Genomic DNA, 16512 nt, shown 5'->3' on the forward strand with positions numbered 1-16512 from the left:
GAATGCAGAGAGGATTTCAGATCATAAAACTGCTGCTAATAATGGGATTGAATCAGGGGTGAAAGAGGCCTAGGATACGAAGCTGCCATCATGATCAGAGTTTGGGCTTGAAATTCAGTTTTAGCTCAAGCTTGAGGACCTTCTTACCCCAACTTCTCATAGTGCTCTTCCCAGGAGCAGATCAGAGCTCCTCACTTGGAGCAAACACGAGTTAGCTACTTGGAGTTTTTTCATTTAGCTGAAAAAGAAAACCATCTTTGTAGAACATGTCACAGTGGGCTGGGTAGGAATGACTGGATTATTCACCAAGAATAATTGAGCTGATACATTCCAGCATTTTTCTTTGAATAAATTATTTGCAAATAAACATTTTCATTATTCGACCATCTCTGATGTTCCATTAGCATTCAGTGAATTATTTATTCAGCAGCTTTTCCCATCAATCACTGAATAAATTATTCGCAGATAAATTATTCTACCAGCTTTTGCTTTAAAGATGTCCCTTTGAGAACAATAGCTTCCCAGAATAGCAAACAGGCAAAGGGAGCAATTTAAAAGGCCTGATTCTCATCTCGGTTTTCTCCGTAGAAATCTGAAGGATTATCATGGAGATTTGTGGCCTTTTTCTGTATTTACGTGTCTGTAAGTCAGCTTGGATTGCAGTACAGCATGATTCCCTTTGCTGAAGCCAGCACAAAAATGCCGAGTGCCCTCAGAAGCAGGTCTTTGCCTATGGCCTAACAGGCAGCTTCATTTCCAGCTCACAAAACTGAGCTGGATTCAGGTGACCTCTGATGAAACCTCAGCTCAGCTCCTGTGGCTGTTCAGGGACGGGCGCTGCAGCACTGTCCCACCTCTGTCCTTCTTCCGAGCCAGCCGGGCAGCTCCATCGCTACACCTTCGTATGCATAATGCATTCAAATCTCATCAGTGCACCAAGCCCCAGCGTAAGTCTTGTTTGTGTCTGGGCCAAGGAGGATGAAAGCCCGTTAGAACTAAACGAAGGCTACGCTTATGCCAATTTTAGGGAATAATTGAGGTGCAGCGCAGGGGAATTTGCTGAACTCCTCTGTCCTTCTAACAAGAAAGAGCCTCTTTTGTTCGGCTGCACAAAAAGTCATCCTCATTAAAACAAGCCATCTTTATCAAAACCACACGGAGGATTTATCGGCTCACCCATATGCTGGCGCCTTTCAGAGAGACACAGGAAGAAGTGGGGGCAGACCGAGGATGGAGTATTTCAGGATGGCTCCTCATCAAAGCACCACGATCCTCATGTTGATATTAATCATGGCAACATGTGCAAGCTTGTGCCAGAGTTTTAATGACACCGAGCCTACCTGGGTTGCCTACTAGTATCACTGCAATAAATAATTGCTGATTTGCACAAAATGAACAAATCAGACATAAAGTAATTGTACGAGGGGGGACAACTGAACAATAACATTAAGATCTATAATTGACTTAATATCAGACGCTCTTCCCCTAGTGAACCTTTCCTCATCCTCAAAGCAATTGTGTAATGACATTTATGTGTAATAGACTTGTGACATTATAAATGACACTTATGTCAGGACTGTCAGGCTGTGACAGCCTCAGAGACAGCTCCAGTGAGAAATTAATCACTTCTGAGGCTTGAAAGTTGCTCATTTATCGCTGCCAAATAAGATCTTGCAAAAACAAGATCTTGCAATGAAATGTAGGCTCTCATCCACATTGCCCTTTGGGACGTATTTTCTCCCTAGAGAAAAATCTTCCTGGGGACCATGCAGGAGCACTCTGCATGGCCAGCCTTTTGGGGCTCTCTTCTACCCAAAGAATATAACCAAAGGTGTTATCATCTTCTCTGTTTCTTCCCCTTTCAACCTCACAGCATCTTTTCCAGCTTTTTTATAGCGTATGTACACCTTTAAGTACACCTACGTGTTAGATATGCTTACATTAGCATCGATGTATTTCATATTTCCAGGACTGCAGGTCTCTGAAAGGGTTACATTATTTGTTGGGGAGAAAAGGACATTTTGAAATGTACTGTACATAATTAATACAAAAAAGCAACGAAAACCTTCTCCAGATCAGTGTAGGGGCTATTATTAGACTATCAAACTGTCACTTTTTCAAAGCATTTCAATTGTCATTATTTTTCTAATGGCTTCTAAAGCATTATCTAATGCCTGGGCCAAAAAAAAGAAGAGGATCAAAGCACGTTGAAAAGCACTAGTCTAGTCAGGCTGTATGACAAATCAGTGTTTGCAGGCTAAACTCTTCCCATCCCATTTGCCTTCAAAAATATTTGTGAACTTCAAGCCAAGATGGCTTTATTTGTATTTATTGTTTAAATATGGAACTATCCTCATGGTTTTCCTTTTTATTTTTTGATAATAAAGAAACATCACAGGTAAGGATTGCCCAACGCTAGTCCTTTATGCTGTGCTAGGAGCCCTAACTGCCATACCAGAGTGGAAGTCCCGCGGGTGTGCAGCAAGATTTGGGAGGTTACAGAAGAAAAGCCTGTGGTTGTGGTGGAGTACGATGAGAGTGGCTGGAGGGCAGAGAAGCAAATAAACAGGAATATATGGTGGTTGACGTAGTGCGATCACCCTCGTAACGCACACCTAAAATCAGGCTGCTAATGGAACAGGTATTTTCAGCCCCAATGACAACGGACTTTAAAAACTGATTCGGCTTAACCGAGTGTGACTGCAATAGGCTAATTCCACATTTCTAATTAAATTACTTTATTTTCTAGGTGGAAGTTTATGAGCAGAGGTGACGAGTAATGCTGTGAGTGAGCCACAGAGTCACAAGTACTTGTCAAACCCGAGACTCCTGCCTAGATGGCAAATTGAGTTATTCTATTTACATCTTTTTAAAATGTCACAGTATTTTCCTGTCTTTAATCTTGGGCTTGTATATGCATAGAGTCGTTCTCAGAAGAGGAAATGGGAGCTATTCAAAGGGAAAACTCCAGACCTCGCTGCCGAAAGGGTGTAATGAGCATCTGGATTTTCTCAATACCGCCACTTTCTGTGTACAAATACTGTTTTCAGGATGGCAACATTATTGCTGTGAGATAACTTGGGAAGCTATTGAACAGTGGTGCAGAATTGATGGCACCCACAGGAAAGGTTGTCCTGAGGCTGGTCTCCCTGCCTCCAACCACCAGCTGGCTCTGAGCATCCGTCTTGGGAACAGAACCCAAATTTCCCGTCTGCCACCCACATCCAGAAAGCCACGCTGCAACCTCAGCTGGGTGTTCTGCTCTGCTTTCCTCTGTGAGCAAGTGGCTGGAATTCAGCTTTGCATTATGGATGTTCAGAGGCAAAATATAGATTGCAGGCTGAGAGATTTTCTGAAATCATAAACAAAAGGGAAGAAACGCAAGAAGTGGACATAAAACTTTATGGCCTGTAAAATTGAATTGCCTTTTACAGATCCTTACCTTTGGATGGACAGTGAGTGAGTTTGTCATCTTAAGGGGAGAGGAGTATTAAAGCCGATCCAAGAAAAAGACGATACTGTGCTCTCTGATTGAAGGTGCATATTCCCCATGAGCCTGGGAGCCTGGATGTCAGAGCTGGCTCCTACGTTTGGTCTCCACTGAAGAGACTCAAGAAGTTTCAGACATGTAATTTCAGCAGGAGCATGCCTTGTTTTGTAGAGCACAGGTGCTACAGAGTAGTAAATACATATGGCAAGGAGCAAAAATTCACATCCTAAATCATCAGAGAGAGTGAGAAAAGGGTCTAGTGGAAGGAAAAGCTTTGAACAGATCTGAGAGGACTGCATATCCTGCCAACACTATTCAGACCCAAGCTCTGTTTTCTTCATGCAGCTTGTTCTCTGAATTGGCCTCTCAGATACGGACAACAGACCCATCTTACTTGGATATATCTCGATATTGCAGAAGCAAACCGATCTGGTTTGATGGATCTGATACTACAGATAAAGTACGAAAGACAGCAACCAAAGTTTAGCATCTAATAGTTGTTTTTTTTTCAAAACCTATTCAAAACCTATCATCTCCAACAGTTTTTTTTTCAAAAGTTGAAAGGAATCTTTTCTTGCGAACTTTTTTTCTGCAACTTTTCTTGCAAATTCCCAAACCCTGTCTTATTCCCTTAAGGAGCTGAGGTCCAATTCAATCACATGAATAGCAGAAAAGCACATTCAGTGTCATGTTCCCCCTCAAACTGTGGTTAAATTACTTAGCAAGATGACTGACATGGATTTAAGGGTTGCAAGTGATAGTGAATCTGCTCTATTCCCTTAGGAATTTATTCCCGAGATCTGTTCTCCTCATTTAAATAGTATGTGCCTTCATTGCATTAAAGAGCTCTAAAACCCACCTCTCCCGCTCCTACTTTACCCGTTGGACCTGAAAGAGGAGTAAAGTGCTTTGTAGCATTAGAGATTTTGACATGAACGTTTGACAGTAAGTACAGCCAAACCGCGCCAAAAATGACGGCTCTGTTGAATCAGTCGTGTTTCTGAGCTCCTCTGTGAGAGTAAGAAAGTCAGAAAAAAGCCTTTAAAAGCCCTCAGGATAAAACGTATAGTCCTCAAATTATGTTTGTAATCAGTAGAGAAATTACTCAGAAAAGGAGATTGTCCTTTCAACTTTAGTGTATTTAGTCCTTCTTCTCGTGGCTGCTGCTTCGTACTTCTGATTCCTCTGGCCACCTTCTCCGGAGAAGTTGATTCCAATAAATTGATTTTGATGATGTACTGAGAATTAGGGAGATACTTCATTACACTGACTTGAGATCAAACTTAGGAAGACGTAATTGAACCTTTATGAATCCTGCAATCTCATTTAGATGATCAATTATTTTGTTTATCTACTTAAGCATGCTACTGGAAGCCAAGTAGGGTAGCAGAAAAAACCACAAGGCACTTAAGGCAGTTTGTAGGTATAGCTGATACAGAATTTTAGTGCTGGGGCAGGTGGGGAAGAGTATACACTTAGAATGATACATAAATCAGAACATAAGAATAGTCATTGATCACAGGAAACTGCTCTATATGCCAAGAACACCACCTAAATGCAGCATCACAGTAGAATAAGATTCCTTTCAGGTAAAAAAGCATATACCTTAACTTCAGCTGCAAAGGGCTGTATTACAAAGACACGAATCTAAATATGCAGATAGGTACTCAGTGGAAAGTACAAAGGCATCCGAGCAGAGCAGGTATGCGATTCTCATGCAAAGCCTCCGGCTTCCCAGAGCTTTAAAATGCAATACTTTCCAAATTGTGGCTGCAGCTCTTAAGTGCAGAGAAAGGAAAAGCAGAAATCAGCATAAATGAGTTTGGCTTTTAGAAGCCCAAATCACGAGGTGAAAAGAGGAATAGGCTGCAGCTCTGACAGGGATGGGAGGACAGAAATGAGAGAGCTGCGGGCGCTGTGACGGAGCCCCCCAGGCCCTGGCTGGGCTGGGCTGCATAAGCAGGAGAAGGAAGAGCATCTCTTCCCAAACTCAGCAGCTGTCAAAAAACATGAGGAAAGCGTAGCATGGAATCGCAAGTGCACCAAGCTCACAGAGGGGTACTTGTAACTCACTGCGGTGGTAAGCTGCGAGAAATGAGTCTCTGCGGACAATCCATCACCGGTGCAGACGACAACCTGGGCTGGCACTCCCAGTGCTCTGGTTCCATGTTTTTCCCCACCGACTTATAGAAGACAGTGTCAAGGAATGGCTCATTCTCTCCTTTACCCCAAAGCTGCTCTTCCCTGTTATGAAAATGTGAGGCCCTTCAAATCAACACAGATTTTACTAAAATGTTAACTGGGCGGGAGACCCAAAATGAAATGAGTTCTGTGCCTCAGCGTCTGCCCCGGGTGAAGGTGTTTGTTTTGTTATGATTTGTAGATGGAATTTCAGAAATACCCAAAAGAGGAAGGCACCCAAAGTGCCTCACAAATTAACTCTTTTAAGAGCTTTAAAACTTCTAGCCACAGTGGTCGTTATCATTATATAGTACTGATATTACTAACAATAACAATAATTATTACTGTTATTACACTTAGCATTATTATTACTATTATTACTTTCTATAGTACCAGGGATCAATTCAGCTGAGAGACAAATGAGCATCAGGCTAGGGAGGTAAATGGGAAGGCTAAAGACAGAAACTGAATGCTAGAATAAACAATCCTATTCCTTTTTTTGGCAGCAAATGATAAAAGATATCGAGCCGTCCTAGCTCCAAGGAGGGGCTTTAATATATCACCTGATACAGTTGAAAAGCTTACAAAAACCTGGTTATATTTTTTAATCATCTTGCATTTTAGACCTTTAAAGTACAAATATGGATTTCAAACGTATCAGGGGAACAAATTAACTTAGAAAAATGGCCGTACTTTCCAAGGTTGCACCTGCCATGAAATTGCTCCAAGTTTGCATTTTCCCTTAGTCTCTGGTGTGTCATTACGGCAGATTGATCGCCCTCCTCTCCCCTGCAACTCCCCCATTAGAGGGTTATTGTATGGAAATTAATGGGAAGCTAGAAACATTTCTTTTGCAGCTGCAGTAGTAGAAGTCAGTTTTGATTAAGCACTCAAAACCCAGCAGGCTGGGGTGATCTCTTTGCTTTAGTTCCCTCTTTTATTATCACTGGTGTCAAGTTTTGTTACTTTAGCCATTCCCCTGGTACTCCCACTGCATCCTTGTGTAATAATAGGGGTTATTTTTTTATGTGCACATCTATTTATTTTAAATATGTACAGACTGACTCTCACCGGTGTAAAGTCCCTTTGCGCCACCTGTAACACGGCCACAGGAATCATTTACGCTCTTTCCAAAGGCCTGTTTTTGCTGTTTGAGCAGAGTAAGGAAGCACTCATGTAAACGAACATCAGGATCATATACATCTCTGTTCAATTACCCTAACAATAGTTGTATCTGATGTCACATTTAATGTGCACCTGCTCTGTCATTTATTCATCTTGCTGTTTCCTACCTGCCCAGTCTGATCCAGTTCTCATTGTCAAGTGGCAAATAGCAGACACACAAAGTGGCTCTTATGAAAAGAGCCCGTATATTTTAAAAGCCAGATATTAATCAAAGCCATGATGAAAAAGAGGTTGTACGATACTTGTAAAACGCATGGCTAGATACATTGCTCAGGAGAAAGCACTTCGGTCCTTCTATTGTCCTGACAGTTTTTCTTGCAAACAATGAACTCAGTGGGTATGAAAACATAGGGAGGGAAGTTTCTTTTAAACTCATCCCACCACAAATCATGCAATAATTGAAAAAAAAATGAAACTTCACACTGTGTCAGCTAGAATTGCAGTCTTGGAGTCTAAAAAGGGGAGTGGAGCCATTCCGGCCGCTGGCTGCAGCACCTGCAGAGTGGCGCGGGTGGGAGCGGCTGAGCCCCGGTGCCCGCAGCTCCGCAGCCCCTGCTCGCAGCTCCCCGCACATCCCCTTCTGCACATTCGCCCCAGGACTTAGTGTAGGACCCTCAGGTCTCTAACTGTGGATCAGCACAGGGCCACTGAAATGGAGGGCACCTGCTAGCCAAAGGGGGAAACGGGGCCATGCCAGGCCTGCTCCGCAGGTGTGCGCATGGAGGAGGCCGGAGGCAGTACAGCCTGCTCAGCCCCTTCTGGCACCGTGAAGGGGCACAGAAGTGTCAAGGTCTTCGTCCTGCCTGCCAGGTGGCACGACACCTACTGCAGGTTCCTCTCAACTCTGACGCTGCTTAAAACCCAGAGAAGCCTTGGGTTTGGTAAAGGTTCTTGCAACGCACCCCTTACTGCAGCGTAAGAGCACTTCTGTTTTAGCAAAGCAGGGCACCTGCTCGATCAAAAGGCATGGACAGCTTTGGGTGCTGGGAAGGAGTCTGTGTGGTTTTACGCGTACACAAAACAGATTATTGACCAGATTGCCTACCTGCTGCTTATAACTCAGTTTTCAATTATAATTTACAACAAACTTCAGAGCAGGAAATCTGTCTCCATTTCATATAACCCTGCTTCCACCCCATCCCCAATAAAAAGTATGCACGTTACGTGCCAGTAACCGCTGATGAAAAAAGCCAAGTTAAGCTTTAGAGAACCAAGCACAAAACAATGCCCTGCAAGGCTAACGCAGCCACGCACCCGGTGCTGCACGCCAGGCAGCCCCGAAGCCACAGGCAAGGGCCAGGCAGGCACAGAGCAGACGCTGCTCAAACAGCAACCAGGAGGAGAGGTGTGACCAGGACCACTGCTTGGACACCTGATCAAGTGGCATCTTTTGACGGAGGAAGAAAAGAAAAACCTTTAAGGGATTATTTATAGGGCTCATAAAGATGCCTTTTGAATATCCATCAATCAAACAATCAGTGGAAAAGTCCGCTCAGCACACAAGAGAGTAGAAGGAGTAAAGAAAACTGGATACGGCGTGCGTGTGAGATGTGCAAGCTCTCATCCGTACTCTTCAGAGATCTGCTTCGTATGTGAAGCACAGCAGGTTGGTGGATGCGATGCAAGCAGGATGGAGAAGTACTGAACAAGCAGGTGCTTGGCTCAACACTGAGGGGGCGGTTTCTTTCGCTGCCACAGACAGGAACTGTCAGGAGTGAGTTTTAACAACTTTGCTAGGAATAATGGAAGACAGGAAATAATTTACCCAGGAAAGGAATTGAAGATATTTGGGTGCCAGCCAGAGGGTTGTAACCTGCCTTTAAATAGCAAATAAAACCAAGAAGACAATAATAGCAAAGCAGTGGGTGCCTGCAGATAGAGTAAGGGGTAATTGCCGGCTGAGCATCTGGCCTGCTAAGGGAACAGCCAGCAGGGGATGCACAGACTGCTACAGGGCTTGCAAAAACTACAGGTCAAGAGCAATGGGCTTGTGATCATCACCAACTTTATGGCTGGTTTCTTTGTATCCTCACTCCTGCAGGAATATGCTGATGATCCATACTAAACATTTGTTTCTAGGACTCCCACCTCTTTCTTTGCACTGGTTTTATCGTGGCATCCGTAAGTGCAGTAGTATAATAAATGAGAGTAGCAGAATAAGGTCCTTCCTGGCTTCCCCTGTGTTTGGTAGGCTTTTTTGGTGTAATTTAGAAAACAGAGGGCATTTTTTTTGATAAGCCGAACCAAGAGGCAAAAGTTGTCTGAAATTTGGGTGAGAGGCAGCTTAATTTTTTAGTTTGGACCGACCTTTGTTGGGTTCTGTCACTGTACCACCCTGTTCTCTGGCAGCCTCTGTGATCAGCTGTTCTGTGGCACATTCCAGCAAACCGCTACTCAAGGCATGTGGTTTACGTTTCTTTCTGATGTGACATATATTTAATGACAAAGTACTGTGCTACGCCTCACTATTTATCTTATTAAATGGTCCCAGAACAGCTCTGAGAAATGTATTTAACATGACGACACCTATTAATTAATAAGCACATTACTCAGCAATCAATACTCAGTTGATGATATTGTTTAAATTACACATGTATCATAAGGATATGTTCCTGCCTTCCTCATCTGTTTTAAGATATGTATTGAAACTGAGCAGTGCCAAATGACTTTACACTTTTAAAAAATCGGTTAAAATTGTTTTTAAATAGTGATGCTATGAACATATTATATTGCATAAAATTAGCCCTGATTATAGCCAGTTCATCACTTCAGCCTCTTCACAGTCCATTGATTAACCAGATACCAGGAGCAGTATATTCTCTTTACTGCGTTTGTGTTTTATGGCAGTGATGTTGTTATCTGTTTCAAAATCCTGACCGAGACATTCCTTGCAATTACCTCTTCTTGGTCTGCATAACACGTGCAGATAATTCACAGACTGGTCCCCTGTTGCCACTTGTATCACTGGAAGATACCAACAGTAACCTTAATCTGCAGATCCCTGTCCTCAGAAATGTTATCGGACAACGAACATACCTGCATTATTATCTACACAACAGCCTCTACGCTGTGTCTTATACACGGGCTGTTTCTTTGTACAGGCACATCCTACCTACACAGAGGGCACACCTTAGTATTGCCCGGCACAAGGAGTGGATCGATGTCCTCCCAAGCATAGCATCCTTGTACAAGGTCAGACCTTTGGACTCCTTGGGCCACTCGTGCTCACACAGGTAACTCAGAGCCTGTTGTTGGAGCGACACGATTTGCTCTTCCTCCTGTCCCAAAGGTATGCTCCCCAACCCACCTTTCTCCGTGGTAACCAGAGAGCAGCGCTGGCACTGAACTCGGGTTTCTGTGCGATACATACACCCGTATGCGCCCTTTACACCAGTGTGTTTTCCTTCAGAAAATCCAATAGAAGATACATGTTGTTCTTGCAATTACCTTGTAATCAGACTTTTCCTCTTTGCACAGGCTGAATAAGGGTTTCCTTGATAGCTCTTGTGGCAGAGGCATCGGTGAGAAGGCAGGGATGGAGGCTACGGCAGTCCCATCACGGTGCTCAGGAGTGTCCTACCAGGGCCGTGCTAGAGAGGGTGCTCTACCCTCACTGAACTCTTGCACTCGTTCAGCAGTTGGGGGTCCAGCATCAACACCTTTCTTCACTCGGCTTTGTCATGAAATGGCATGATAAAACTGCAGGGAGCCCAGAGACAGAAGTGGGTCCCTGAGGAGGTGGCTGAGGTGGACACGGGAACTGCTGGGCAGCGGAGGGGACCCCACGAAGCAAGGAAATGCATTTCAGGAACAAGCTCTGTACACAAAAGCTGCTCTACATCAGCCTGTGTAGTACCTACGTCAGAAAATGAGCCTGAATTTCTGGACTGAGCAACGGGCCCTGAGGGCTGCAGGTCATGCTCTGTCCCTTACACGGATGTTTAAACTCTGCCATGACTGGATCAGAGTTTCTCAGCGATCTTCCAGAGATTTTGATAGGAATATTTACAAATGTAAATTCCAGATTAATTTCCTATGAATGTGTTCAAGTGTTTATTTAAATTTTGCCCTTTTAGCAAAGGCTTTTGCCAGTAATCACCTTCACTGTGGTATTTTTGGAACCTGGACTTGCACAGGGACACTAGCCCAGCAAAACCACTTAAAAGCTAAAATGAGTGTTCCCAGAAGTATTCCTGCAACTCTGCAGTTACATTACTTCTGCTCTGCAACGAGGAGTAACCTCAGGAGTATGGCTGTCTGTGAACTACAGGGGCCAAGTGAAGCTCTCGCAGCCAGAGGAAGCCAGGCAAAGCTTGTCGGGTTCCAGATGGTTCCGCATACCCCAAGCCACAAGTCTTGGGAAAGTTTTACAACATTTTGATACAAAGCAGCACGTGTTTGCCTGGGAACTGTGAGGAACTGATGGGTTAGGATCTGCCAAAATGCAAAGCAAAATCCAGCCTGTGTGAAGAAGACCAGAAGAAGGACTCACACAAACGCACAATAATTAAAACAAAACTAAACTTCCCAAGCAGTGCTCCATATGGTTGGCTGCTCGATTGCTTACAAATACAGGCAAGACTTTTTATTCCCAGTCATTCAGCCATGGGGTTAGAGCGGTCAGAGAGGACAGCCCAGCTGAGGTTGCACATTCAGGCCTGGCATCATGGCTGTAACCCAAACAACACACCTCTTACCTGGACATCAGGACCAGCAGCCCAAGCACACGTGATGCTAATGATTACTTGGTGAGCACATGTTGGTTTTACTTCATTGTCTCTAAAACATTATGGATCAAACGTTTCTGGAGGTCAGAACACGCAGTCACAGAGGATGTTGCAATACCTGTGATAAAAATAAAAACATAATGTGTTCTGATAGTTGGACTGAAAATTAGCTTTACGGTCTCCATGCATTGCCTCCTTAATGATGTGAAACATAATAGCCTCAACTGTAATAAAGATGAATCACTTTTTCATAAAATAATGAAACTCCGGTAAACACTCAAGGTTTATCACTTAATTTATCCCCAGTGCTCACACAGAATATTTTTTTTTTGCTACCCTATTTTTAATATTCTCAGTGATTAGATTTCAATAACCTACTCCATAGCAATGTGTGTCTCATTTCCCTGGACAGACAAAATAGGCCATAACTTCCTCTCCGTTAGAGCACTAATGCTGTAATTTAGAACTTCTGTCAGGATGAAAGATCTTCCCAGGGAGTTGCAGCGGGCCCATGGCAACACTTCGGCACAGGGCTGGATAATGAAGTTTTCATTATTACATAAAGATATTTTAGGAGTGTCACAAGCCATAAATCCATTCTTCTACAACGCATCAGCACATTATTTTGTTTATTTCTCAGCCACTGGCTCCATCCTGCCCCTCCCTACGCCCCGAATTTTTGGCTACTTCGTGAGCTCTCTTAAGCCGCCACAGAGATAAATTCAGGTTTCTCTCCCCGCGGTCCCAGTGGGGGCCTGATGGGATGCAAGGGTCTGAGCGCTGACGGGGAGGGCAGGGGCTCCCAGCCCCTCCTAGCAGACAGACTGAGCCCTGCAACTGAATGTCACCGGGAGGAAACGCTGGTGTAAATCATCAAGCTTGCGAGCATCAAGAATTACAGAGAGAGGTTTGGGGCTCTTTCAGAAGGAAATTTAGCACTGCTGAATGGAGCTGAGTTGGTTTTAGGTACAGGCTGGGTGCAAAAGCAAAGGCAGATTTGCAATAAAATGTTTCTCAGTACTTTAGACTCATTGAGATGAATCAGTGGCTATCAGTAGGGGAACTTGTTGCCTTCTATGAACACATAAGAAAGAAAATTATGAATTGACCAAAGACAGGCCTACTCACCTATGAGAAACTCATATTTCTGTCTAGAATATAAAAACAAACCGTAAAACCTAAGAGCACTTGAATTAATTGAAAATAAATTTCCCCTCCCAGTGTTAAGTAAATAGGAAAGTTCTTTGTGACAGCACAAATGCTGTCTGTAATGGTTTGCTAAGACTCTACTAATTTAAAAAAAAAATTATCTCATTTGAAGATAGTTAATGGATTCTGCATTTCTACAAAGCATTAGGAAGGCAACATTTATCTGAACTTGGGGGCCTGTGCTGATTGCTACTCAATTAGCTGTGATTCAATTCACTGAAGAAAAATGCCCATTTCATTAGCACAAAGAAATAACCACTAGCCACAAAATAAATTCTCTCAAACTGCTCTAGCAACTGGTTTGATAGTGTTAAGCACAGAATTTTAATGCTGCCACAGTGCTTTAACTGTAGCCCTGATTTCACATCAACTGGCTCAATTCATCCTATCCATGTTTTTCTCAGCTTCCTTGAAACAAGCTCTGTGAATACTTCCAAATCAGGGAGTTTTTACTATTCAAATCTGGATTCCAGCTTAGAAGAACATTCTACAGCATGGGGGTAAAAGTACTTGGGATTTTGATCTGCTGCATTTTGATGACGGAGCACCCTTTGCCAAATTCAGTTGTTGCCTCCAGCAGCACAAATGAGGAAGGATTCTGGATTCTGCAGAGCAGATGCATCCTCTGCCGCTGCCAAAGCCAGTATGGCTGCATAGGTAGCAGAGATGACACAGTTTAATTTTGTAACTTGAAAGTAGCCAAACATGCTATGCTGGCTGCCAGAATAAAAACCCATTGGCACACTGGGACTTCAGGGCTTACAACAATCAATGTGAAAATCATATTTTTCCACTTATGAGAATAAATAAATCTAGGCATCCGTTCTTGGGGAACAGGGACAGGTGTGTTGGACAGGACAAAACCAGATGCAACCAGACTGAACAAGAAGCTTCCTGCCTTGCTTTTTGCCGGTGCTACTGGAAGAATTCTTGGTAAGCCCTCTAGTAGCAGCTCCCCATTTGTATGATCTCATAATATACCTCACTCTTCTTTGGGGGTCCCTGTCTTTTAGCAGCTTTGTATGAAGCAATTTTTAACCTCATTTGCTCGGCACAGATAAAGTTTTCAGTTTGCACAAATTGGTTTCAGTGGCAATGATGAGATAATGTTGAGTTTCCAGAAGAGGATCTGGATTCCTATGAAAATAGCCTTGAATTTTCACTTCAGTGTTCCCACAATAAAGCTTAAGAACCGCTCAAGGCAAATTAAGACCAAAGGAAATGTGGCACATAGATAAGGATCCACGTTAAGATCTTGCTTTTCTCTTCTTTAAAGTAAATAATGAAATAAGAAAAAATAGGAAAGGAAGATGTGCAAGCAGAGAACTTCCCCAAGGAACCGAGTGGCTTCCAGCTCTCCGGCCACTAGATGTCTGTATTGACTCAGAATCATGACCTGGCCAAAAGGACTCACATCGGTCAGGCTGGGCCAGAGCTGGGGCTGGGCTTGTGGTGCTGGTGGTGCTGGTGGTACTGGCGCTGCTGGTGCCACATGCTCTGCTAAGAGCACTTGGTAGATAAAAGAAGTGCTTTCCATCTTCCCTGCTCTTTATCACATTGACAGGGCGCTCAAAACCCGCTCTCCCTTTTCTCTCATTACCGTATCAGTGGCATCTTTCAGGATAAAGTTCAAGCCACCCTTGCTCCCTCCTCCGGGGAGCGTTAATTAGGCTGAGGTTGTTCTCACAGCGCGCGTTCGGGTGGGTGGCTGGGCTGGAACCCCGGTGCTGTTCTTGGAAGCTCTTCTATTTATGGAAATTAATGTCTTTCATTTCACTTAATTAAAGCACCCAGGAGCTATCAGGCTCATGATTTTCAGGAGATTAAAGCATGCTTTTAGAAGGTTGAGAAGGGCCAAAGCCTGAAGCTTAAATCTGAACCAACCGAGTAGTTAAGTGGGAAGAGATGACTTGAGATTCAAATCCAGGCAGCTGGGATTCGGGAGTATCGTAACTGCATTCTGAAGTCTGATTCCTACCGAGAAGTTGAAACCAGACAAAATAACAGAGGAAACACACTCTGGGATGCAGTTCTGTTTCCAGTGTTGGCCGAGACCATAAGTATTCAGGAAAAAAGACAAATACAAACGACAATAACTACTGCATTCCACGTTTCTGATTTATTGGGTTCTGGACCAATTCAAACATTCACCTGCAGCACACGTTTTTCATTTCAAAGAAAAATTCTGCGATAAAATTCTCCTGACATCGCAGAGTACTACTCAAAGCAGTAAAAACAAAAATTGTACAGATAACCCCACTACTCTGTTACACAGATTCACCTACAGAAGACCCACTCGTATAAGGGCTACCTGCAATTTAGCAAAGGTGTATGCTGGAGGTACGCAGGTGAGGCCACTCATCAGAGCCTTAGTACATTCAGTCTTCATCTCACACCACTACCTAGCCCAGTATCAGGCATATATTCTGATCTTATTCCCAGCATGGCAAAACCAAAACCACTGTTAGCACTCAGGAGACAATGGTCTTTTGCCAGTGCAACTACAGTGAGATCAGATTCAAGCCCTAGGCCTGTGTTATGAGTGCCTATTTCAGGCAGGCACCTAAAACCATTTTAAAATGGCAAAAAGCAGCTACATGGACAATTACCTATCTATGTGTTCAGCTAGTTTTACAAATATCTAAACCAGATATATATGCAATGCGGGGAGAAGGACTCATTTCTGTCTAATTCACCTGAACTTCATGGGTCCGTATGGCACGCACTATCGACCTGTTATAGCTCTTTTCTACCCTTGCAAGTCGCACAGAAAAACACATTTGTCATTTTGTCATTTTCTGTGTCTATCTGAACACACTGCTGCGACTCCCAGACCGCTATGCTACCGGTAATAGACTCTATGTACAAGGAAAACTATATGTACCCACAAAAGTTGACTTATTTTCTGATTTTAAACTGCATTTACGAAGGATACAGAACTGCTCTGGGCAGAAATACCACGAGAAGTGGTCCTTTCGGATGTGGCTCATCAGCAGAGGACACCACCAAGAGATGCACACTCTACCACTTCTGAATGTCTTATCAGCGAGTGGCTGACTCTCCCCAGGGTTCCCCTCGAAAATGCCACAAGAAAATATTCAGAGGTTCCAGCTGGCCAGGTAGGTGTCGCAGCACAGAAATGAATCTGCTGAGCTAATGAAGCTTAGATCAGAACTGTGTAAATACCATAGAAAAGAATTTGCAAACATTTGTTCAAATGAGAGCTTGGAATTAGTTTCAATAGTACCCACGAGTCAGAACGTCTCTTGTACACTCTCCTGGAGCACTTGCACAAATGAACTGTTGTTTAAAAGAATATTCAGACAAAGCATCATAAAAATGCAGGCAAATACATGCTCGATTCGGAGCGGTTACGCAAATATTTCCTCTGATGACTAATGACATCAAGGACTTTTCACGCTATTTGTGAACAAGGGAGTCGTCTGCTTAGGAGTCTAGAATGTGCTGCGTGGAAATTAATGTGGATCAGTGAAAGGCACTGCCGTTTGCCAGTTTGGGTAGAATTTATTAGTACTTCTACTAAGATCCGATCCAGCATCTTTCCCCTGATTAGAAAGTCACTTTAATATCTTTGAAAACTATTCCTCATATCGCCCAATTCACCTAAAAGCCTCTGAATTCCTCGTCGTGCAGGAATCTGTATATCCCAAGGCTGCTGCAGGCATCTGTCTTCTTAGCACCCGTCAGTGATTTCCTGAT

At 43.5% G+C, this 16512-nt stretch overlaps 1 protein-coding gene across 1 annotated transcript in view; it reads right to left on the reverse strand.

The window, feature by feature from the left end:
* The window catches only part of PLXNA2 (plexin A2), a 451101-nt gene that overhangs the window by 381925 nt on the left and 52664 nt on the right, over window positions 1-16512 (reverse strand). Inside the window, exon 3 of the mRNA XM_066983022.1 lies at window positions 11554-11701. The gene's annotated coding sequence lies outside the window, so the exon portion shown is untranslated. The remainder of the gene's footprint in view (window positions 1-11553; window positions 11702-16512) is intronic.

The sequence above is a fragment of the Anser cygnoides genome, chromosome 25, assembly GCF_040182565.1.
Source record: "Anser cygnoides isolate HZ-2024a breed goose chromosome 25, Taihu_goose_T2T_genome, whole genome shotgun sequence".
Classification (NCBI taxonomy): Eukaryota; Metazoa; Chordata; class Aves; order Anseriformes; family Anatidae; genus Anser; species Anser cygnoides.